Source organism: Melitaea cinxia, chromosome 7 (genome assembly GCF_905220565.1).
Source record: "Melitaea cinxia chromosome 7, ilMelCinx1.1, whole genome shotgun sequence".
NCBI lineage: Eukaryota > Metazoa > Arthropoda > Insecta > Lepidoptera > Nymphalidae > Melitaea > Melitaea cinxia.
In genome coordinates this window covers 2,306,855-2,317,037 of record NC_059400.1, presented here as the reverse complement: position 1 = coordinate 2,317,037, position 10,183 = coordinate 2,306,855, and the positions used below count along the sequence as shown (strand labels likewise).

The 10,183-nt window shown below is 33.1% G+C and overlaps 1 non-coding gene across 1 annotated transcript; it reads left to right on the top strand.

The window, feature by feature from the left end:
• Window positions 1-1,722: 1,722 nt before the first annotated feature.
• On the top strand, window positions 1,723-1,794 carry Trnah-gug. The gene has a single exon. It is a non-coding gene; the product is annotated as a tRNA-His (tRNA).
• Window positions 1,795-10,183: the final 8,389 nt, after the last annotated feature.

Below are 10,183 nucleotides of genomic sequence, written 5' to 3'. Positions count from 1 at the left end.
AAATATTGTTCTGAATTTTATTATATGTATGTATGTGAAGATCTAGAGAATAAACCCATAAAGTGGTGATTGATACGTGAGTATTATTTGTTTAAGCCTTCAACCGCCAACACGGAGTTAGTTATTAGCAGTTGTTGTTTATTGCTCATAAAGTTAGTTACTAAATAAAAGTAAATAAGTAAAGTAATGACGACGCGTTGGCGCAACGGTCACAGAACTGGTTTGTGGCTGTTGCGCTGGCGGTTGTGAGTTCGATCCCCGTACATGACAAACATTTGTATTGGCCATATAGATATTTGTCGTGGTCTGGGTGTTTGTGCACTCCTTGTGGGTCTCGCCACCGTGCCTCTGAGAGCACGTTAAGCCGTCGGTCCCGGTTGTTATCCTGTACACCTGATAGCGATTGTAATGCATAGTAGGGAATATATCCGCCAACCCGCATTGGAGCAGCGTGTTGGATTAAGCTCTGATCCTTCTCCTACATGGGGAAAGAGGCCTATGCCCAGCAGTGGGATATTACAGGCTGAAGCGATGCGAATAAAGTAATAAATTAGACAATATATAAAAAAAACAATGTATTCACGAAAATTTTTTTATGGTGATAAGCTATTCGATGGGTCAATTACTAGTATGTATCTAATAATAATGACTGTGTAACAAATTCCACACAAACAAGTTTTTTTTTTAATTGGACTTTATTTTTCCCTTTTTCATAATGTCGTCGCGTTGCGCGTTGGCCAATTTTCATCGTCACTAAATAATTGTTTGCTTGCAAACGAAAAAAAAAACAACTTCAATTACATTAATAAGTATACTACAATGTAGGTTGACGAGAAAATAGTCAAGTAAATACGCATTATTAGACAGAATTCGAAAAATGCTAGTCATATCTCAGTTAAATTTATAAAGTAACACATGACAAGCACCACCATTTTTTAAAAACAGATTATCCAGATAAATTTCTGAAGTAATACATTAAATAATTGGGTTTGCTCGCAAACGAAAAAAAAAAACCGACTTCAATTACATCGACAAGCAATACAACGTAGATCGACGAAAAAATAGTCAAGCAACTACGCGTTATCAAAGATTACTCAAAAAGAAGTTATCAGATCTCGATAAAATTTATATGTGACCACATGATAAACATCAGCTTTCGATTAAATTAAAAATTATCAAAATCGGTACACCCAGTAAAAAGTTATTACGGATTTTCGAGAGTTTCCCTCGATTTCTCTGGGATCCCATCATCAGATCCTGGTTGTCTTATCACGGTACCAAACTAGGGATATCCTCTTTCCAACAAAAAAAGAATTATCAAAATCGGTATATCCAGTAGAAAGTTATGCGGTATAATACAACGTAGGTCGACGAAAAAAGCGTCAAGTAAAAACGCATTATTAGATATAACTCAAAAAGTAGTTGTTAGATCTCAAATAAATTTAAATGGGACCAATTGGCACACACCACTTTTCGATTAAAACAAAATTTGTCGAAATCGGTCTACCCGGTCAAAAGTTCTGATGTAACATACATTAAGAAAAAAAAAATACAGTCGAATTGAGAACCTCCTCCTTTTTTGAAGTCGGTTAAAAAATAAAGTAATAATAGGAATACCCTCCTGTTTTGGAAGTCGGTTAAACAAATATTTTTATGTTATGTAAAAATTATTAAAATCTTATACAATTTCACTTTTTCGCCAAACGATTCGGAGCTCCGATAGCCGTGATCGTCTAGTGGTTAGGACCCTACGTTGTGGCCGTAGTAACCCAGGTTCGAATCCTGGTCACGGCAGTGGTTTCACTGTCACGGCGGAGTTTATATCCTTTTTAATTTTTCTTTTTTAATTTTATTCAGAATAAATTTTTTTACAAGTTTTAAAACAACGATGTGTAAATATTTCTTATGTATCCTAATTCTTTTTTTCTCGTTTTAATTTTTTTTTTTTCTTTTTAATTTTTCTTTTTTAATTTTATTCAGAATAAATTTTTTTTACAAGTTTTAAAACAACGATGTGTAAATATTTCTTATGTATCCTAATTCTTTTTTTCTCGTTTTAATTTTTTTTTATATCCTTTTTAATTTTTCTTTTTTAATTTTATTCAGAATAAATTTTTTTTACAAGTTTTAAAACAACGATGTGTAAATATTTCTTATGTATCCTAATTCTTTTTTTCTCGTTTTAATTTTTTTTCAACATGGCTATTGTATCATAAAAGGCATTTTAATTTGGCTATTAATAATTAAGTCAAAAAAAATGTTACGTTCTACAAAGATCAAATACTTACATGTTTAATGACAATAAAATCTTGATATTTTCAAAAAAAATATAAAAAAATTGTTCAAAATATATTTAAAACAAAATACCTATGTATTTTTTTTTTTTTGCTGCATAACTATCAATTGCAAAAAATATTAAAATCATACTTTTTTATCAGTTTTAAATAAACAAGCAGCGCCATCTGTAGTACAACAATGAAAATATTTGATACCATATAACAGTCAAGTGTAAGACTTAAATCATAGATGGCATTAGAAGCAACATCCGAACAGTTTACAAATAGCTATAACAGATGGCAATGATAAAATTATTAACAAATAACACTAGATGGCGTAACTAGGAATAGAATTGTGTTGAAAAGTAGCTTTAAAGTTTTCTTTAGCTCTATATTTTTTTTACACTTGTATGAGCAATGTGGTTTGTTAGTTTAAGCAATAACAGCGTGATTGATGATTTTAAAGAGAAACTACTCTACAGATCTATTATAATAGAATATCAATTTATCGCTATGTACTTTTTATGTTATTCCAATTGTACTGCTATTGAATAAACTGGTACTATGTATTTCGGATTGGAATAAACATTACTTATTAGAGAGAAAAATTTGTAAAATCTTTATTTCTCTCTGTCTCACGTTACGTCCCATTATTTATGCCGAGAATGAATGAATGAATGAATGTTACTAATCTTATCCCTTACACATAAAAAATAATACCTATTAAAACCTCCGTAAAACATTTACATTTCTTTCATATTTAATTAGAACTTCAATCTCGTTAAAATCAAATGTTTAATACTTTTAATAGGCCAGAATTTACTAAAGATTTTGTGTGATGGTTCATCAGTGTTATTACTATTACATCTTTAATTTCGTACGAGATTCCTTATAAGAATAACATGATATCACGCCAACATAGACTCGTACTAGTGGGTAGTATTATTAGTAGTATGGGTTAGTAATACTGCGTCGTGGCGTAAACTCGGAGCAGATAAGTAGCCTTAACCTTGAGTAGTGTAGCTCTTTGGGTGCAATCAAATTATTGTGACGTCAGTGATGAGAAAGGTACCTAGTCGGTACCTAGAAATATGTGTCATATTTACTTATTACAAAAAAAGCAATTTTATAAATTCTATTATGAACCAAAAATTAACAATACAAAAGTACCTACATTATGACATTTCAGACAATTTAGGGAGTTTTCAAGTGACAAGAATATTGATTTCGTTTTTAATCAAGTACATATCATGTTTCATTATAATAATGTACAGCTAATTAGTTCAGAAACATTTCCACAATGAATGAAAGGGAGTTTTTATTATTCTCGCTTGCACTGTATTTTCATTCGTTTATGAGAATCTAGAAAAATAATTTTCAATAAAAACGAATGCAAGCATAAAATAAAAATGCTCGTTGCATTGACGTCTAACAGCCTAATTAAACGAATATCAGTTTGTAAGGGTTTTATTTTTGTTTAATATTTGAAGAACGTTGACAATTTATCAGTTATGGACACTGGCGAAGGGACTGGTCCATAAGTTTAAAGTCGCTCAACATGCAACGGAACGGGCTATGCTTGGGGTGTCTCTCAAAGATAGGATTAGAAATGAGACTATTCGCGAGAGAACGACAGTTACCGACATAGCTCACAGAATTAGCAAGTTGAAGTGGCAGTGGGCTGGTCATCTGTTTCGCAGGACCGATGGCCGTTGGAGCAGACGTGGTCTGGATGGCAGTTAACATTTTAAGAACAGTGTTTTCAACAAAGTTACAAATACAAGTTTCATTACGTAGTTGTAGTCTTGGATAAACAATCAAATATGTTATATGTTAATCAAATATATTATATGTTACTTCAGTACGATCCCTGAGATAAACTATAGGTATTAAAGATACCTTTATCACGTACGTGGGTGTACCCTAAGGAAAACCCTACCCGCCATGGCGTGTGATACGTTAATGGATATAAATATACAATGTACCTATTATTTGCCGTATAAATAATGACCTTCATTATTTTTAACACCTCAGCGATTCCTGTTCGTAAAAGTCAAAATATAAATTTAAAAAAAAACCATTAAAATCAGTTAATAAATCACGATTCTAAAAATATCGTCCGTCATCGAGGTGACGCAACGTCATGTCGCGCCTAATTACCCCTGACCAACTGGGGTAACATAAAAGCCAAACAGTTATCCAACGAACATAACTCGACGAAGCTCGCACTTACTTTCCTTTCGCGTTTTATACCTACATACATTCATATTTATTTATTTATTCATATATGTAAGGATGAGACGATACATAACATATTCTATTTTTATATTCTAAGGTACCTAAAACATCTTCTTTGTTCACCATGGGTAGGGTAGACTGGTAGAGATCACTTTAAGGGGAGGATAAGGAACCCATTCAAATATTGCTTAGGTATATTCAACCAATCTATACTAATATTATAAAAAGGAAAAATTTGATTGTTTGTTTGTTTGCATTGAGTAGGCTCCGAAACTACTAAACCGATTTGAAAAATACTTTCACCGTTGGGAAACTACACTATCCGCGGATGACGTAGGCTGTATTATATTTTCAAAGAAATTAGGGAAAAAAATAATTTTGTAATTTTTGTTAAATATCAGTGCGAAGCCGGGGCGGGATGCTAGTTTTCTACAAATTTATTACGTCAATACGTTAAGGCTAATGACAATACCCTATTTATCTATATAAATATAATAAAATGGTAGGAAAGTCAAAACTGTACATTGAATATTTTTTTAAAAGAATACTTGGGGTGTGATCTACAATCGAAGCCGAAGCCAAATATATAGTTTTTAGAATTTTTGTCTGTTTGTCTGTTTATCTGTTTGTCTGTGTGTATGTCCGAGATAAACTCAAAAAGTACTACATGGATTTACTTCAAATTTGGCACGAATATTATTAAGAAGTCGGGTCAACATATAGGCTACATATTATCATGCTATCACCTACGGAGAACGAGCAGTGAACCTTTATTTCTTCAACGCATTCTGTAACAACGTGTAATCTAACGACGCATATTTGAATGTTGTTATTATTTTAATGTTATTATTTTAATAATGATTATTATATAAGCTATAAGCTAGCTTCATACTATAAATAAAGACATTCTGTAGTATATTTAGTATCAGCATTGCACCCGTGCGAAGCCGGGGCGGGTCGCTAGTATTCTAATAAAATACTAATACTCTGTGTCAAATATTTCTATCACAAAAACTAAAATAAGCAAGATAAAACGAATTAAAAAATGACACCACAATCGCGTCACACGTCAAACGAGCAAAAATATATGCCTGTCGCGCCTCGTGAATTGGTTAAAATAATTTTTATTCCCTAACTCGGATGGCATGAGTCGATCTTCATTTATTTCATTAAATAACTTTTCAAATGTTCACTTTAAAATGATAATTTTAAATATAAATTACCATATAGGCACTTTTTAGGCAGTTTTAGTCTGCATATCTTTCGTCCTGTATAAAAATTTGCGGTCAAACATTAAACGTATTCTGGGTTTATGTTTCAGTGTATTGTAATTTAAATACAACCGTACCCTCGACATAGGGTACCACCATAATTCTAGAGGCCGTTAAAACCTTCATGTATCTTTATATTCGAAGGGAATCTCTAACACTCGGAAAACCAGCCCAAAAGGGGACTCTCTACTCTACGTTTGTTTTTCGTTAGTATGTACAGAACCTCAAAAAATAATGCTGAAGATTTCTAAAACCTTTAGCATTGAACCAATACATTACTCAAAAGATTATTCTAATTACTACAACTGGTACCTAATTCGCATTAAGACATTTTATACTAACAAAACCCGACTGTTGTTACAAAACTTACAAACAATATTAAACCATAATACATTAATTCTAAAGGCGAAAAATGAACAAATTGACGTCTCCTGTAAATGGTGTATGGTCTTGCAGTCCATTAGTGCGTTCGTTCTTTAGTTTCGTTTCTCAGTTCTCACTGTAAGCCCAGCTTAACCTATTTCTCTTGGATTACGAGTGTTCTAAGGCAATTATGTTTGGTATTTTCATTTTACGTTAACATTTTATTAGGTTCTAAGTAATTCGTTTTTTATTAGTTGTAACATTCTGTTTTCTCTTATAAAACTAATTCTGTTTTTATCAGCTTCACCTGGACCTAGTATATTTCTGATTTTAATGGAATCTGCCTTCAATAGCTGTAGATCGTTTTGGACTTTTGCGAAAAGATTTTAAAATCGTTCACGTAAAGCCAACAACGATTTTCCTTAAATACAATAATTTAAGAAAAAAGACGAATAATGACTATTTTTTTTTTTTTGTTCGAGGGCATTTAAAATTAAAACTTACAAATACTGGGAAAACTATAAAAAATCGAAAGTTTTGCGTGAAAACTTACGTTTTCAGTCAGAATGCATAAGAGGCTATAACATTCGACTGACCACTCAGCGTATTTTAAAATTTATATTTAAAGCTCTATAGAATCAAGTACTAAAATTAAAAGGTCCCCTAAAGCAGGGGTGCTTCAAGCAAGCTCAACTAGTTCATGGCCGATTTAATTTTCTTCACACTTATTACCTGAAACAAATAAAAAATAAAACATTAATAATGAAACGATACGATACCCTACATACCTAATTCCCGTGTTGATAAAACAAAATAACATCATTCCGTTTGTCTAAAGGGAATACGTTAATCTCTAAATCTCTCGATCCAATTTTATAATAAGGTACATTTATTTTAGAAAACCTATTTATCACGGAGGTTATCTCATTTTTTTATAAAGCCTAAGGTTTTAAAAGTGTGTGTGTCACCTCTGACGTGTAACTGTAGTATACTCCTTAACAATTACGTAAAGTATCATCATTACAGCCTATACAGTCCACTGCTGGACATAGGCCTCCACAAGTTTACGCCAAAAATAACGTGAACTCATGTGTTTTGCCCATAGTCACCACGCTGGGCAGGCGGGTTGGTGACCGCAGTACTGGCTTTGTCGCACCGAAGACGCTGCTGCCCGTCTTCGGCCTGTGTATTTCAAAGCCAGCAGTTGGATGGTTATCCCGCCATCGGTCAGCTTCTTAAGTTCCAAGGTGGTTGTGGAACCTTGTTATCCCTTAGTCGCCTCTTACGACACCCACGGGAAGAGAGGGGGTGGCTAAATTCTTTAGTGCCGTAGCCACACAGCACATTACGTAAAGTATAATTAATTAAAATGATAATCCTATAAAATCAAACATAAATTGACGCATACTATTCGTATTGGTAAAGTAATAACTGGTATACTATTATAGATTTATTTAAAAAAAAAAACAGCTTAAAGCGCTGTAAAAATTTCAACATCACTGAGCATTAGCGTTAGTTGTTTCATGCAACACACGGCCTTACATCATTTCTTAATGAGTTAACTTCAAAGATCATGAAACGAAATGAACATAAACGAAAGCGACCGCGTAGATCGTCCAACAACTTTTATCCACCATAAGCTTTCTCTGCCATATACCAATGTTATATGGAGTTCCATGTAGTACAGATACCATTCAATTAAGGCTACTGCGGCGGCATGTCGGCGCACCGCACGTATGTGATAGCACCATCCTATGCTATAAAACAGCTGCTTGCCTCGTTATCGTTATTGTTAAACTGTATACACGGATTGTTCTCTCCGCACGTGACTGAAACTAGAGTGTTTGTAGCTTATTACAGTAGATTCTTTAGTTTTATTATAATAGTTATTATTAACTTTAAGAAAAGAATTATTATAATATAGTTATACCCTTCTTCTATACGGAGAAAAACGTCGAATCCCAGCAGTGGGATGTTCAGAGCAGCATTAATCAAATAAAAATAGGTAAAAAAACTTTTTAAGTTAAACGGTTTTATGATAAACATACATTGCAATTTTTAAGATAAATGTACTAAAAACCAAAAAATAATAAAATAGATACAGTCGTGGGAATTATAAACATATGCATAGACTAGACTAAAATAAAACCGTGGGGCACGTCAATTGTCTACAATCGTTGATTAAAATGTTTGTTTTGTAATGTTACACTATAATTAGGCAGTTGTTCAACCGACAACGATGGACGTGTGATAAGTAGGGCTAGAATGTGGAAACAAGCTAGCAAGCTCGATTATAAGCGAGTTTTAGGGTTTCATAGTGGTGAGCGAGTAGTACTTTTATCATATGTTTTGTCGATTAAAGACAAACTACGAGCAGTGAAACGATTCCTCGCCAGCCAGCAGTGTGAATGTCCAACGATAAACTAGTTGAAACATCTCTTTTATTTACATGGAGTGTATAACTATTGGAATTTCCATGAGCAAGAAAATAGTAAGTAATTTCCTCACCGTCTGCGGGCCAACTGCCTATTTTAACGACGAATTAAACGATTCTTCTATCGCACATTAAGTCGATAATTTGTAGACAATTGACGTGCCCCACGGTTTTATTTTAGTCTAGTTTATGCATATGTTTATAATTCCCACGACTGTATTTTATTATTTTTTGGTTTTTAGTACATTTATCTTAAACATTGCAATGTATGTTTAACATAAAACCGTTTAACTTAAAAAGTTTTTTTACCTATTTTTATTTTCTAGTTTTTAGTTTTTATTTCGCATTCTGTTTAATTCATTTAGTGCTTCATTATTGCAAGGCCCATCTTAAATATTGAGGTTGTATAGTGCACTGTATTCTTCTTATCAAGCCCTTTTATTTGATACCCATATTGGTGGGATTGGTAAAAAATTGTTATCAGACATTTGGTAGCGGCGGCCAGCTTAGATTTCAATTTTGCATAGTAAATTGTATTCTACTTGTTGAGACCTTTCATTTGATACCCATGTTGATGGGATTGATAAAACCTAAGTTATTCGCCATTTTGTAGAGGCCGCCATCTTGGATTTTAATTTTATATAGTACATTGATTATACTGGTTGAGCACTTTCATTTGATACCCATATTGATGGGATCGATAAAACCTACGTTATCCGCCATTTTGTAGCGGCCGCCATCTTGTATTTCAATTTTTTATAGTATATTGTATTTTGCTTGTTGAGCCCTTTCATTTGATACCCATATTGATGGGATTGATAAAACCTACGTTATCCGCCATTTTGTAGCGGCCGCCATCTGAGATTTCAATTTTTTATAGTATATTGTATTTTGCTTGTTGAGCCCTTTCATTTGATACCCATATTGATGGGATTAATAAAACATAAATTATCCGCCATTTTGTAGCGGCGGCCATCTTGAATTTATAATGATAATGAATAAACATAATTGTATTGTCACCAAAATCCAAAGTGTATAAAAAATTTCAGATTAATCGGTTGACAGGAAGAGGGTGAAATTTGAATTACTAAATTTGACCCAAGAATAATAAAAAATAAAACAAACGGGGTGAGCTAAATAAAACCGTTTAAAAATATACAACTCTAGCTGACTGAACAGACGTAATCCTATCTTGCGATCTGTCAAACCCATTAAGTTTAAATAATGTACTGCGCAATTTTTTTCAAACTTTCTACAAAGCAGTAGAAATAAAAAAAATAAAAAAAACTATCGGCTAGTACTACTAAACCGTCAATTTGTCTTTATTTATATACATAATAGATTAGTACTTAAGCATGACCAATAAATGGTATAAAAAAGACTTGTCTTAATGCCTATCGTGCTCAAGTCCTTCAGAATTTATGCCGCCTGAAAAAATAAATTTAATATAACCATGTGCTGTGTGGCTACGGCACTAAAGAATTTAGCCACCCCCTCTCTTCCCGTGGGTGTCGTAAGAGGCGACTAAGGGATAACAAGGTTCCACAACCACCTTGGAACTTAAGAAGCCGACCGATGGCGGGATAACCATCCAACTTCTG